The following is a 13968-nucleotide window of genomic DNA, read 5'->3' as shown; positions in this document are numbered from 1 at the left end:
CATAATAACTCGGTGCTAGCCTTGGTTTTCATAGAGTTATTGACACTAAAGGATCACATAAAGAAGTTCCTTATCTAGTTCATAACCCAATCACATTCACCCTACCAGAGAGGTCCAGTAGGGCTACCTTTCAATGGAGACTAAGATAGTTCATTGTGACTTCCCTAAGGATTAATATGATGTAGTTCTAGCCAATTAACCTTAAGTCCACCATTCCCTTACATGAAGGATACCATTACGGCTCTCGACTTCAACATTCATAACATAACCTTTACCACGTACACGAACTTATTAACATCCTCCAAGGTATCACATATATTTCATTCATACATGACAAGGGTGTAATAAAACTACCTAGTCAAGATATATCATAATCTTATAATGTTTATACATATATTAAGTAAGGGAAACAAGTCCACCAAACAAGACACTACATTCCTTAGCCTTATCACATATAGCATATCATTCTTTAATGCACTTAGGATGACCCTTATCATATTTATGTCACCCTATACGTTACTACAACAGCATCAATATAACCATTATACACTCATATAGTCAAGTAGGAACAATCATTCATCAATGCTAAGACTACAAATATAAGCATATAGTCATAGTTTAACATGATCTCTTAATATACATTAAACTTTCACATTACTAGCATGTAGGTAGATATGATCATACTTCACATAACCAACTACACAAATAGTCATATAACTTCAAGTAGTTTGCCGACAAGGAAATTATCATCGCAATAAATAAAGTAACGCCGACAAGGCTATGCCAATTGCAAGTACAGCACATAACACCGCAACCATAAGTGGAACATATCAATCGCAATATAACTAAATTCTAATTAAAATAAAAATAATGGAAATAGGGCATCTTACAACCACAACATTATCAACACCTCAATTCGATAATAAATCATTCAATTCAATACCATAAGGCCCTAACAAATGGCCATGAACAATAATTCAATATAAAAGTTATGATAATCGATGAAACTAGGTAAATTCAATAGATATTCATCAATCTAATACAACCTAGATATCAATTGAACACAATTCTTACATTACCAGAAAGCCCATAGAAATTTACAATAGAATTCATAAACATTAAGTCAATATCAAGTAACCCATAACTTAGTCAAAATATAGGGTTGATCCAATTCATGGGTTCATAGGTAATTTAGGTTAAAATCATAAATAAAATATCAATTAAATCATTATTCAATGTTTAGAAATTATTAATGCAAGAACCCATGGTAGAATCATGAAATTGGACAATTCAACTTTGAAAACTTTAGAAAATATCTTGAGAATTGGGGCTCCTTGATGAAGAGAGTTACAGGGATCAAAATCCATACCTTGATGAAGATAATTCTTCACTTTTATGAAAAATCTTCACTAAATTCGTCACACCAAGATCTTCCTTGACTTTTGACTTCAATGGAGTCTTAAGGAATTTCTAAGGGATTTGGGGTTTTGATTTGGAAGAATGAAATATTCTAAGTTATAAACACTTATATACATGTTTAAAATACCCAAAATACCCCATAAGAACCGCCGAACCTTCTATTTGGAAGTGGGGTGAGATTACAACTTCACCCCTCATCTTACATTGAAGCTGCGTGCAGGACATAGTGGCATCGGTGGACACCAACCCACAGGTCGTCCCTTGACCTAGGGACCGTCCTGTTTGTCCGTGGTCTAGGACTGAGGCTTTCTTTTTGTCCTATCCTCCCCTAGATAATTTCAAATCGATGAGACCCAACCAAAGGTGTGTAGATTGACCCACTGGGCGTCATCTTGCTCCGTGTTTTGGGCTGTCTTGGGCAGCCTTGACACCAAGTTTGGGTCCTCCCTAAAGGACCCTTGATTGGTCCTTGGGGATGTTTGCCCGGCAGTTTCCAACCCAAATATGATCTTATATGATTTTATTACCTCTCACATGAATTTCATCAAATATAAGCACGTAAAACTCTACAAAACATGCGTAGACACAAAAGGTCATTTCAAGGCAAACCTTTCGAACGTCATGGACGTTCTTGGATGTTTGACCTCAAAACTCCACGAAACTTGACACACTGCCTATATATGATATAATAAATCATTTAAATATATAAAAACCTCATTATTAGCACATAAACACATAAAACCACATATAAGGCACGTGGTGACTTAGTCGTCGAACGTCTTAGTCATCGCTTGACGTTGACTTCCAATGCACCTAAACTCTAAGACACTGCATCAATACCATATAATAGACATATTTAGGACCTTAAACAATTATTAACTACATGTTAGGCTCTAGTTCACCTATGTAATGGTACACTCGCGAGAACAAAGTTTCTTCAATCACCTTTCAATTATCCAAAGAGAATATCGAGAAAGACGATAAATGGGACTAAAATATGGTTAAGATCATGAAATAACTTGATATTCCAAGAATTTCATGGAGCAGTCACCCTTATCATCAAAGATGTGGGAGTTGGGAGTAGAAATCTTGATGACATAAAGTTTGAATCTTTATACAGTGAAGAGGTTTCTTAGCGAACCAAGGTGGTGGTTACTGATCAAACTACCCAAGAAAGGGGGTAACCAAGGTTAGTATAAAAATGATAAACATTATGAAATAATATGTATCCATCCAATGTTAGACTGCCGCCTCCTTTTTAGTCCCAATCGAGCATTTACACACCCAGATGGGCCACATATCATATCATCTCAACCCGAGATAGCAAGAGGATTTACCTAGTTGCACTCTGGCTAACCTTAAGGCTGAAACCTAAAGACTGACTTGCGTCGTGCCACGACGTTAATTAATGTTCTTTTGGGAGGAAACCCAAAACCATTTGCTTGTTTTCTCTTTTATCTATTGATGAAATAAGTGTGTGTAGGTTGCACAAGTTCGGGAAGGGAAAGTGCTTGAAAAGATTGATATACCGTGGTTTCACGGTATAATTAATACTTTTTCCTTAAGTTTAGTGTGTCCAAAAGCCCTTTTTGTGCTAATTTTGATATAAGTTTCTCTTTGTTTTGCAGGAAATCTGTCCAAAGCTGAATGCGGAGATTTTGAGCGAAAAATGCAGAAGAGACCACCTACGAAGCTTATGACGGTCCGTCGTGCATGTGACGGTCCGTAGGTGGCAACGTAGAGAAGCTGCTGAAGGAAGATGGGGAAGTCTGACCAAGTGTGGGATTACGAAGCTTGTGACGGTCCGTCATGGTTATGACGGTCTGTCCTGCAGGTTCGTCGTGAAGATCAGAGAAGTGATCCCAGTACCCAGATTCCAAGAGTTGAAGCATTTTGAAATGAGACCCTCGACGGACCGTTGTGCCTATGACGGTCCGTCACACTTGCCGTCGAGGGGAATGAAGAAAGCAGCAGAAGAATTGCACCAAGTATGGGACGACGGAGTTCACGACGGTCCGTCATGACCACGACGGTCTGTCGCGTGGTCCGTCGACCCAGCCGCGTTTTGGCAGATTTCCAGTAATTAGAATCCTTGTTTAAATAGGTTTTTATTTTTTATAAATAGTTCGAAAAACCTCGTTTTTGAGGTTAGACTCTGTGATATTAAACATCATATTATTAGACTTTGTGTTTTAGTGTTTGATTTTTGGAGATTCTTACAAGTAATTTTTGGTGATTAATCAAGCAAATTTTCGGACTTTATTCTTTCTCATTGAAGTAAGTACATGAATTCTTGTTTAACATATTTGAATATTGTGTTTATGGCTATGAGGAACTAAACTCCATTACTAGGGTTGTGGGAACCATAGGCAAATAATGAGATAAACCCTAGCTAAAATAAAGATTCTAGAATAGTGTCTTGCATGTATTAATAATTCTTTCGCTTAGAAGTCTTTTTAACGGATGATCAACGTTAGAACTCGCCTTAATGCTCCGGACCAAGAAGGTAGATAATAGGAAAAGAATTATTAACATAGATTTAGTGTATACTATCTAATAGGCTAGTATTGATTGGTACGATGTAATAACTTAGTCAAATATCGAATACGATGCTTAATGTGAGGTAAAGATAAGGGTTAGGAAAGCAATATACGCAGCCGAACCAAGGTGCGGAGTGAGATTTTCTAGATGCCGGACCAAGGATTTAGAACTTATCACTTCGCATGCAAGATACTAGGAAAGAATTGTTATAGTTAGAATTATCAAGTTATGAACCTGTGGGGAACACGTAAACCCTAGTTACTTTGATTAACTGATTAAAACCCAAAATTAAAAGCTGTTAAGTGTCTCTGTCAAGCTCGTTAGTTATTTTTACTTATTAGGAAATACAAACCCCCCTTTTTATGCTTTTACTTTCTAAGGAAGTCATCAACCGAACAATAGTAATAACAAGTTGAAGTTAAGTCTAGACTATTTTCCTCGTAGGAACGATCCAAACCTCACTAGTTGGGTTATTTACTTGACGCGACCGCTTTACTTCTCATTTGAGAAGTAAGTTTGAGCGTATCAAACTTTGGCGCCGTTGCTGGGGAATTTAGCTTTTAGATTAACTTGAACTTATTGCTAAAGTTTAGTTGATATTTTCTTGATTTTACTTTGTGTTATTGTTTTTGATTTCCTTTCAGAACTATCCTCCTTGTATGCCAAATACACGGAGAGGAAGAGAACATTTGTTTCCCTATGATCATGAGCTAGAGCGTACACTGCGAAACATGAATCGTAATTTGGGAATCAATGATGAGGATCCAAACCAGAACATCCCAGCTCCGACTGATGTTCATGGTCAGATGTTACCCGATGCTCTGGGTGAACATCAACAGAGGGGACAGAATCCTACTCCACGGCCCCAAGCATGCTACAGAGGCTATGATAACATAGCAGATTCGGATGGGCCACTGGTTTTGCCTCCTCTACCCACAGGCCACACTTTTGTGGTAACTAGTAGTCTGATGCAAATGCTCATTGCCAGAGGTTTGTTTTCAGGGCTACCTTCTGAGGATCCACATGCCCATATAGCTAAGGTAAGGGCAGTGTGTAAAAGTTGTGTGGGGAGGCCTGATTTTGATCTAGATGTAATAAGTCTCAGAGTGTTTCCTCTCTCACTGACGGGAGAAGCTGCTATGTGGTTTACTGAGCTCCCATACAACTCCATCTTCACTTGGAACCAACTACGGGATGTCTTCTTAGCACGCTACTATCCGGTCTCCAAGAAATTAAACCATAAAGACAGGGTGAATAACTTTGTGGCACTACCAGGAGAGTCAGTTAGTAGTTCTTGGGATAGATTCACCTCATACTTGAGAAGTGTTCCAAATCACCGTATTGATGATGAGTCACTGAAGGAATACTTCTATCGGGGACAGGATGATAACAATAAAGCGGTGTTTGACACTTTAGCAGGTGGATCTTATGGAGAATGCCCTTATGCTGAGATCGCTGAGAAATTAGAGAAAATCTCCCGTAATAACAAATCTTGGAGTACTAGGAAGTCCGATACAGGGAGAAACACCTTCGCAGTGCAGTCCACTCACAACCCAGCCACAGATGATATTCGTGAAGAAATAGCTCAGATGAGAACTGAGCTTGGGTTGGTACTAAAACATGTCACTGGGGGTGCAGAAAAGATTAATGCAGTCAACTACTTGGCTAAACCACCACCTCCAATCGATGAGTGTTATTATGAGGAGGATTCCTATGAAGTAAATGAATAGATGGGGGGTTTCCGACCAAGTGCCCAAGGCTCTAATCAGGAGAATTAGCGCCAAGGTCTAGGGAACCAAGGTCGGAACTATGGTAACTACAATCGTGAGGGTCATTATGTTCGAGATGGAAACTACAATCTCGACAACAACTTCAACAGGGGTAACTATGGTAATAGAAACGACAGGAATGGACCCTATGTTCCTCCTCAAAATCGTGAAGTTACTCCTAGGGATGTTGGAGGTAGTATGTCGCGCGTTGAGGATATGTTGCATAAAATGATGAGGAGGTTCGATGCTAGTGATGAGCACAATAAAGAGTTGAGGAATGATTTAGCGGGTATTGGGCAAAAAGTTGATACACATGCAATATCGATTAAGCAACTTGAGTTACAATTGGCCCATTTATCTGCAACTGTGAACACACGGCAACCGGGCACTCTTCCTAGCAACACTGTCCAAAACCCGAAAAATGATGGACATTGTATGGCAATTACTACTCGCGGTGGCAAGCAAACCATTGACCCACCTATGCCATCTAATGAGAATGAGGTGACAAAAGACACTGATAAAGTGGTAAATGTTGATGCTAATTTAGAGGATAGCATTGCAGAAGATGTTGAAGTGCCTAAAAAAGTAACTCCCATGCCTCGGCCACCACCCCCATTTCCTCAAAGATTAGTGAAAAAGACTGAGGATGGCAAATATCGGCGTTTTATAACAATGTTGAAGCAACTTTCTATCAATGTCCCTTTGGTAGAAGCTTTAGAACAAATGCCCGGTTACGCCAAGTTTATGAAAGATTTGGTCACAAAGAAAAGATCGGTTACTTTTGAGGATGATGATAGAATGCAGCATTGTAGTGCTATTGCTACAAGATCTCTTTTCCAAAAGAAAGAACATCCGGGTGTGTTCACTATTCCTTGTACAATCGGGCTATTACATTTTGCGAAAGCATTATGTGATCTGGGGGCAAGCATAAATCTCATGCCCCTCTCGATTTACAAGAAGTTGGGTTTGGGTGACCCAAAGCCCACGGTGATGCGGCTACTGATGGCTGATCGAACAGTAAAACGGCCATAGGGATACTTCATGATGTTCTAGTAAAAGTGGAGTCATTCATCTTTCTGGCCGATTTTATTATTCTTGATTGTGAGGTTGATTTTGAAGTGCCTATTATCCTTGGGAAGCCATTCCTAGCTACGGGAAGAGCCTTAGTAGACATGGAAAAGGGGCAGATGAAATTTCGGTTGAACAGTGAGGAAGTGACCTTTAATATTTGTAGGTCCATGAGGCAGACTGGTGAGCTCCAATCGGCATCTGTTATATCCTACAACATGGGTGAGACATTTGAGATACAAATAGAAGAACGTCTAGGTGTCGAAGCATTAGCGGCAGTGATAATGAACTTTGATAGCAATTGCATTGAAGAGTATGAGTCATTAGTCGCGGCTCTTGACCGAGGTGATGTCGGTTTAAACCGAAGAAATTTGAGCTTGATATGAAGAATCGCGAGTCCCCACCCGCTAAACCATATATAGAGGAAGCTCCAAAAGTTGAATTAAAAGCTCTCCCACCTCATCTTAGGTATGAATTCTTAGGAAATGGTGACACTTTGCCGATAATCATTGCATCAGACCTGGATGAACAACAGGTTCATAGTTTGGTGAAGGTACTAAAAAGGTTCAAAAGAGCTATTGGGTGGACCATTGCGGACATTATTGGGATCCCTCCTGGTATTTGCTCTCATAAAATCCAACTCATGCCTGATCATAAGCCGAGTATTGAGCACCAGAGACGCTTGAATCCTCCTATGCAAGAGGTTGTGAAGCAGGAAATTATCAAGTGGTTGGATGCTGGAGTAATCTATCCAATCACCGATAGTAGTTGGGTATGCCCGGTTCAGTGTGTACCTAAGAAAGGGGGAATGACTGTGGTCCCCAACGAAAAGAATGAACTTGTTCCAATGAGACCGGTTACTGGATGGAGGGTGTGTATGGATTACCGTAAACTGAACTCATGGACATAAAAAGACCATTTTCCTATGCCTTTCATGGATCAGATGTTGGATAGACTTGCCGGAAGAGGGTGGTATTGTTTTCTTGATGGGTATTCAGGGTATAATCAGATTTCTATTGCACCAGAAGATCAAGAGAAAACCACTTTCACTTGTCCATATAGGACTTTTGCGTTCAGAAGAATGTCGTTTGGGTTGTGCAATGCACCCGCAACCTTTCAGAGATGTATGATGTCAATATTTTCTGACATGGTGGAGGATACTATAGAGGTTTTTATGGATGATTTTTCTGTGGTTGGTGATTCATTCGAGCGGTGCTTGACCAATTTATCTGAGGTTCTTAAGAGATGTGAAGACTACAATTTGGTACTAAACTGGGAAAAGTGTCATTTCATGGTGAAAGAGGGTATTGTGTTCGGTCATCGCATTTCAGAAAAGGTCATAGAGGTTGATCGAGCTAAAGTTGAGGTAATAGAGAGACTTCCCCCGCCGATCTCTGTGAAAGGTGTGAGAAGCTTTCTTGGGCATGTAGGTTTTTACCGGAGATTCATCAAAGACTTTTCTAAGATTGCACACCCATTGTGCAAATTGCTGGAGAAAGAATGTAAATTTTGTTTTGATGAATCCTGTCTTAAAGCATTCGGTGAGCTAAAAGAAAAGTTAGTGTCTGCACCTATCATTATTTCTCCGGATTGGAACAGTCCATTTGAGGTAATGTGCGATGCTAGTGGGGTGGCTCTTGGTGTAGTATTGGGACAGAGAAGAAACAAAATCCTTCACCCAATTTACTATGCTAGTAAATCCCTAAATGAAGCCCAAAAGAACTACACAGTGACTGAACAAGAACTCCTCGCAGTAGTCTTTGCTTTTGAGAAATTTCGCTCATATTTGCTAGGTACTAGAGTTATAGTGCATACTGACCATTCAGCATTGAGATATTTGATGGCAAAAAAGGATGAGAAACCAAGGCTGATTCGTTGGGTATTACTGCTGCAAGAATTTGACTTTGAAGTGCTGGACAGAAAAGGGACTGAAAATCAAGTTGCTGACCATTTGTCTCGTCTAGAGGATGAAGCTATGAGAGAGTTAGGGGATAAGACTGACATTGATGATACTTTCCCCGATGAACATGTGTTGGCTGCTTCACAAGAATTGATTCCATGGTTCGCAGATTTTGCGAACTATCTGGCGAGTGATATTGTTCCATCAGACTTGTCCTTTCATCAAAGGAAAAAGTTCATGTACGATGTGAAGAAGTTCTTTTGGCATGAACCATACTTGTATAGGAGTTGTGCCGACGGGCTTATTCAGCGTTGTGTGCCAGAATGTGAAATGTTGAGTGTATTGGAGGCATGCCATTCTTCACCTGTTGGCGGACATCACAGTGGTATCTGAACCGCTCACAAGATATTGCAATGTGGTTACTATTGGCCAACTCTTCATCAAGATGCTCATGGGTTTGCCAAAGCATGTGACAAATGTCAACGAGATGGTGGTATTTCAAGAAAGCAAGAGCTCCCTCTAAACCCCATTCTTGTGATTGAGTTATTTGATGTGTGGGGTATTGACTTTATGGGCCCTTTCGTGAGTTCTCATGGGATGAAGTACATTCTTGTAGCAGTTGATTCTACATCTAAATGGGTCGAAGCCATAGCCCTCGCAAACAATGAAGGGAAGAGTGTCACTGCATTCTTGAAAAAGAATATATTCTCCAGTTTTGGCACTCCAAGGGGCATTATTAGTGATGGGGGCTCCCACTTCTGCAACAGATTGTTCAAGGGGTTATTGGAGAAATACAGTGTTCGCCATAATGTGGCCACTCCTTACCACCCTCAAACTAGTGGGCAAGTTGAAGTATCGAATCGGGAGATCAAACAGATATTGTCCAAAACAGTGAATGCTGGTAGAACAGATTGGTCAAGGAGGCTTGATGATGCTCTTTGGGCCTATCGGACAGCTTATAAGACTCCCATAGGTATGTCTCCATACCAACTTGTATATGGGAAAGCTTGTCATCTTCCGGTTGAGTTAGAGCATAAAGCCATGTGGGCTATGAAGAAGTTAAAAATGGATTGGAGCGAAGCTGCAGAGCAACGGTTAAATGGGTTGAATGAACTTAATGAATTTTGCTTGAAAGCCTATGAAAGCTCAGCCCTATATAAAGAAAAAATGAAGAAGTATTATGACAACAAAATTGAAAAACGAGAGTTTATGGTCGGGGATTTAGTGCTTCTATTCAATTCCAGATTGCGCTTGTTTCCAGGCAAACGCAAGTCCAAATGGACTGGTCCTTACACGGTTACCCAACTATTCCCTCATGGAGCAGTTGAGTTGGAAACTAAGGAGGGTGTGCGGTTCAAAGTGAATGGACAGCGCATAAAAATCTATCTCGGGCATGCTGAATCGACGAATGAAGTGATCAAGGCATACCATCTTGATGAAGTCTGAGTAATCAAGTGGCCCCAGTCGTGCCGCGACATTAAATCAGGCGCTTGTTGGGAGACAACCCAATACTTATCGTCTTTTTAATAATGGTAGCATTTTTTCTATTAATGGGTTTTAAATTTGCAGGAACATCACCAGGAAATTCTGCAGAAAACTACTCCGCAGTAGCCACTGATGGATACAACGATGGACCGTTGCGAATGCAACGGACCGTCGTATGCATCCGTCACACCAGGTACGTATTTCTGTCATTTTTGAAGTTAGGGCACACATGACAGAACCTACGACGGGGCGTCGCAAGTGCGATGGACCGTCATCGGGGAACTGTCGCGCGATTAATGAAATCTACCAGACCCGACCCGGCTGGACCCTTTTCAAAATCTGACCGTTTATACTCCCCACCCCTCCATATTTCACCCCATTACTTCCTCATTCCCCTCATCTCCCCTCTTTTTTCAACTTCCACACTTCCCCTCACTGATCATTGCTCCCAAAATCCTCCTAAGCCTTATACTTATCATCCACTAGTCGGTGCTGCTGCTGTAGGTGTCTAACTTGCCAGAATCATTCTCCGTTTGTTTTCTTCTCCATTTCCAAGGTATGTGTCTCTACATTTATACTTATTTATCTTGCATTTTGGTTTTGTAGTTAGTATTAGCTTAGTTCTTAGTCGTATACTGTTTCCTTTATATGCTTATGTCTAAACCTAGGCTCAAAATGTTCGTATGTGCCATGTTGATAACCCTAGGCATAGGTGATTTGGATTTGGTAGTTTCTTAGGTCGTTAGGATAGACACATATAGGTCCTCAACACTACACGATCATGTGGGTTCATCGGGGATGCGTAGGGTACCCCCAGTTCTAACACTGCTACTCAGAACAAGACCCCGATGACGGCCCGTCGCACACACGACGGACCGTTGTAGGGTCCGTTGCACAAGCCCTAGCACCCCTGCCCAACGACGCCTGTGACGGACGGTTGTCTTCACGACGGTCCGTCCTGCACAACCATTCTGGTTGTCAGAGACCCTGTTTCTAAGGGTCTCTAAAGATTTTTCTAAGTGTCCTACGACGGACCGTCATACCCACGACGGTCCGTCCCACACGACTGTCATGATGGTCAGAGACTTTTCTGATAAGGGTCTCCCAACATTTTTCTAAGTGTCCTACGACGGACTCTTACGATGGACCGTCGTACCAACAACGGTCCGTCCTGCATGATCGTCATGATGGTCAGCGACCCCTCTGATAAGGGTCTCCCAACATTTTCTAAGTGTCCTACGACGGACTCTTACGATGGACCGTCGTACCAACGATGGTCCGTCCTGCTTGACCGTCATGATGGTCAGAGACCCCTACATTAGGGTTCTTTCAATATACATAGACTAAGTACAACACGACGGACCTCATGACGGTCCGTCATATCCACGACGAGCCGTCATCTAGCCCGTCAAGGGATACAGTTTCACTATCACTAACATACTATTTTAAATGTTTTATGTAGTATGGGCTTGCTTGTCTTGTTTGACATTACTCGTACTAATAGTGATCCTTTGCAGGTACTATCTACTATGGCATTCAAGCAAGACCGAGCCTACGCACGCGGGCAATCCAAGTCTGTTGCCCCGTCTGCACGCCTGATCATCGGGTCTGATGATGAGAGGGACCCTGAATATGTGCCCCCAGGCACTTCCGCACCTTCCTGTGCTGCACGTGCCCCCAGAGCCACACCCAAGACGGTGGCGTCCGGCGTAGTCACAGCCTCCCAGTCTGATGAGGAGCGCACACTGACCGGCACACTCTCTGGGTCAGCCACAGATAAGGAAGGAGCGTCTGGCTCCTTAGGAGTATCCTGGTCCGAGGAAGCTTCAGGCTCTGCCGAGGTTCCCGCACCCGCCACTGCTGCAGCGTCGGCCTCCTCTAATGAGGCTTACAGTTCTGGCTCTACATCCAGCGCACCAGCCCAGGTCCCCACCCCAGCCTCTGACCAGCCAAACCGGTGGTGCGTCGAAGGCTAGTTTCAAGTTTACTACGACACCAAATTCCTGACTGATAAAGGAGTAATGACTCGTACACTCACCTTGGAGCGGCGGGTACTTACAGGGAGTCTCCCATCGATGCCGGAGATCCGCAACCTATTCACCAGGCATCGCTTAGAGTGGACAGCCCGTCCGTCGGGACGATACAGCGAGGAAGTTGTCCGAGAGTTCTTCGCATCCTACGTAGCGATTCTCCGATCACAGATCTATAGGCGGGCTGCTCCCGCTAAACAGGCCCCACTGGAGCAGGTTCGAGTTCGGGGCGTGCAGGTTGACATTTCCCTGCCAGCCATCCGCCGGTTCCTATACGGCGAGAGTGTAGATGCTACGCGGACTCCCCACACTGCCGAGTTTGACTACCGCTGGCAGATAGTGAAGGATGGCCAGTTCTTGCGCAAGCAGGCACTAAGAGAGACCACCAAGAGATGGATGGCCCTGCACCTATCAATCGACCGAGAGGGTGCAGATTGGGTCACTGAGCCGAAGGGGGCCATCAAGAAGGCCAACCTCACGCGTTCGGCCCGAAGTTCTTGTGGTTGCTCGTCCGTCACTGTCTTTCCCCCCACAGCTGCTGATAACATTGTCACTTGGGATCGAGCGGTGTTGATAGCGGTGATGATAGCCGGATTCGAGGTCGACTTCGCATGGCTTCTCCAGGCAGTCATGCACGAGAGGGCATTCAAGGTCACTACTACCTACCCCTTCCCGTGTATGATTTTTGCTCTTTGCAGGACCGCGGGTGTGCCCATATGGCACATAGATCAGTTGAAGACCCCGCAGGGCACAAGTTGACGTCGGCCTCATCAGAGACGAGGCCAATGAGTTGGCCCCACGTCGAGGGCCCCGTCCAGAGCTGCCATCACTTGCTAATGATCTTGCGGATACGGTGGCCTAGGCCCACACCGTTACAAAGTCATCCACTGACACTACCCTAGTCGAGTCTATCCCGGGTAGTAGCCCAGCCCCGAGCTCCTCTCGCACAGCCCCTCTATCGTTACCGGCCCCGCTTGCTAGGGTCCAAAAACTGGAGGCATAAATGGCCACCCTTCTGCATCATATCCATCCGTGGATGCAGAAGTCTATTACTGAGTTTGAAGCGCGTATGGAGAGGAAGATCCAGCGGAAGATTGCTGAGGTTCACCAGCGCCTCGATGCATTTGAGTTGAGAGTGTTAGCCCGTCCAGTCCCTCCGATAGATGTGTCGACTCTCCAGGCTGCAGTCGACAGTCTTCGTGCAGACATCGACACGATCCTAAAGGCGAGAGTGTCGGAGCCTGTCGAGCCTGTTGAGGACACTGTATTGGTGGCCCTGTTTGCTACTTCAGAACTTCCCCCACCTTCCCCTCGAAAGAGTGCCAAGAGGCGTAGGGGTCGATCAGAGGATCAGGCGCGAGCAAGGGAGAAGGAGCGCCAAGAGATGGAGGCCGCGAGGAGAGCCTCACTTGCTGAGGCAGAGGCACACCAAATCAGAGCATCGCAAATAGCGGCTGGGGCGTCTAGCTCCCGCACTGTAGAGACAGCAGGAGGCACTACTGATGGTGCGGTTGTTGCTGAGGACATCACTGAGGGTATCCAGATTGCTGAGGACACCACTGAGGGTGTCCAGATTGCAGAGGATGTGGGTTCTGGGAAACCAGACCCACCAGCTTGTTGATCGACGGCACTATGCGCCACAGGTGTGCTTCACCTACCCCTCTAATCTTTAGATTTTTTTATGCATTGGGGACAATTGCATGTTTTTTTTGTTGGGAGTGGGATAAATGGAAAGTGAGTGTTAGGGTGAAGTCTG

Source organism: Solanum lycopersicum, chromosome 6, assembly GCF_036512215.1.
Source record: "Solanum lycopersicum chromosome 6, SLM_r2.1".
In the NCBI taxonomy this organism is placed as follows: Eukaryota; Viridiplantae; Streptophyta; class Magnoliopsida; order Solanales; family Solanaceae; genus Solanum; species Solanum lycopersicum.
Note: the sequence above shows the minus strand (reverse complement) of the source record.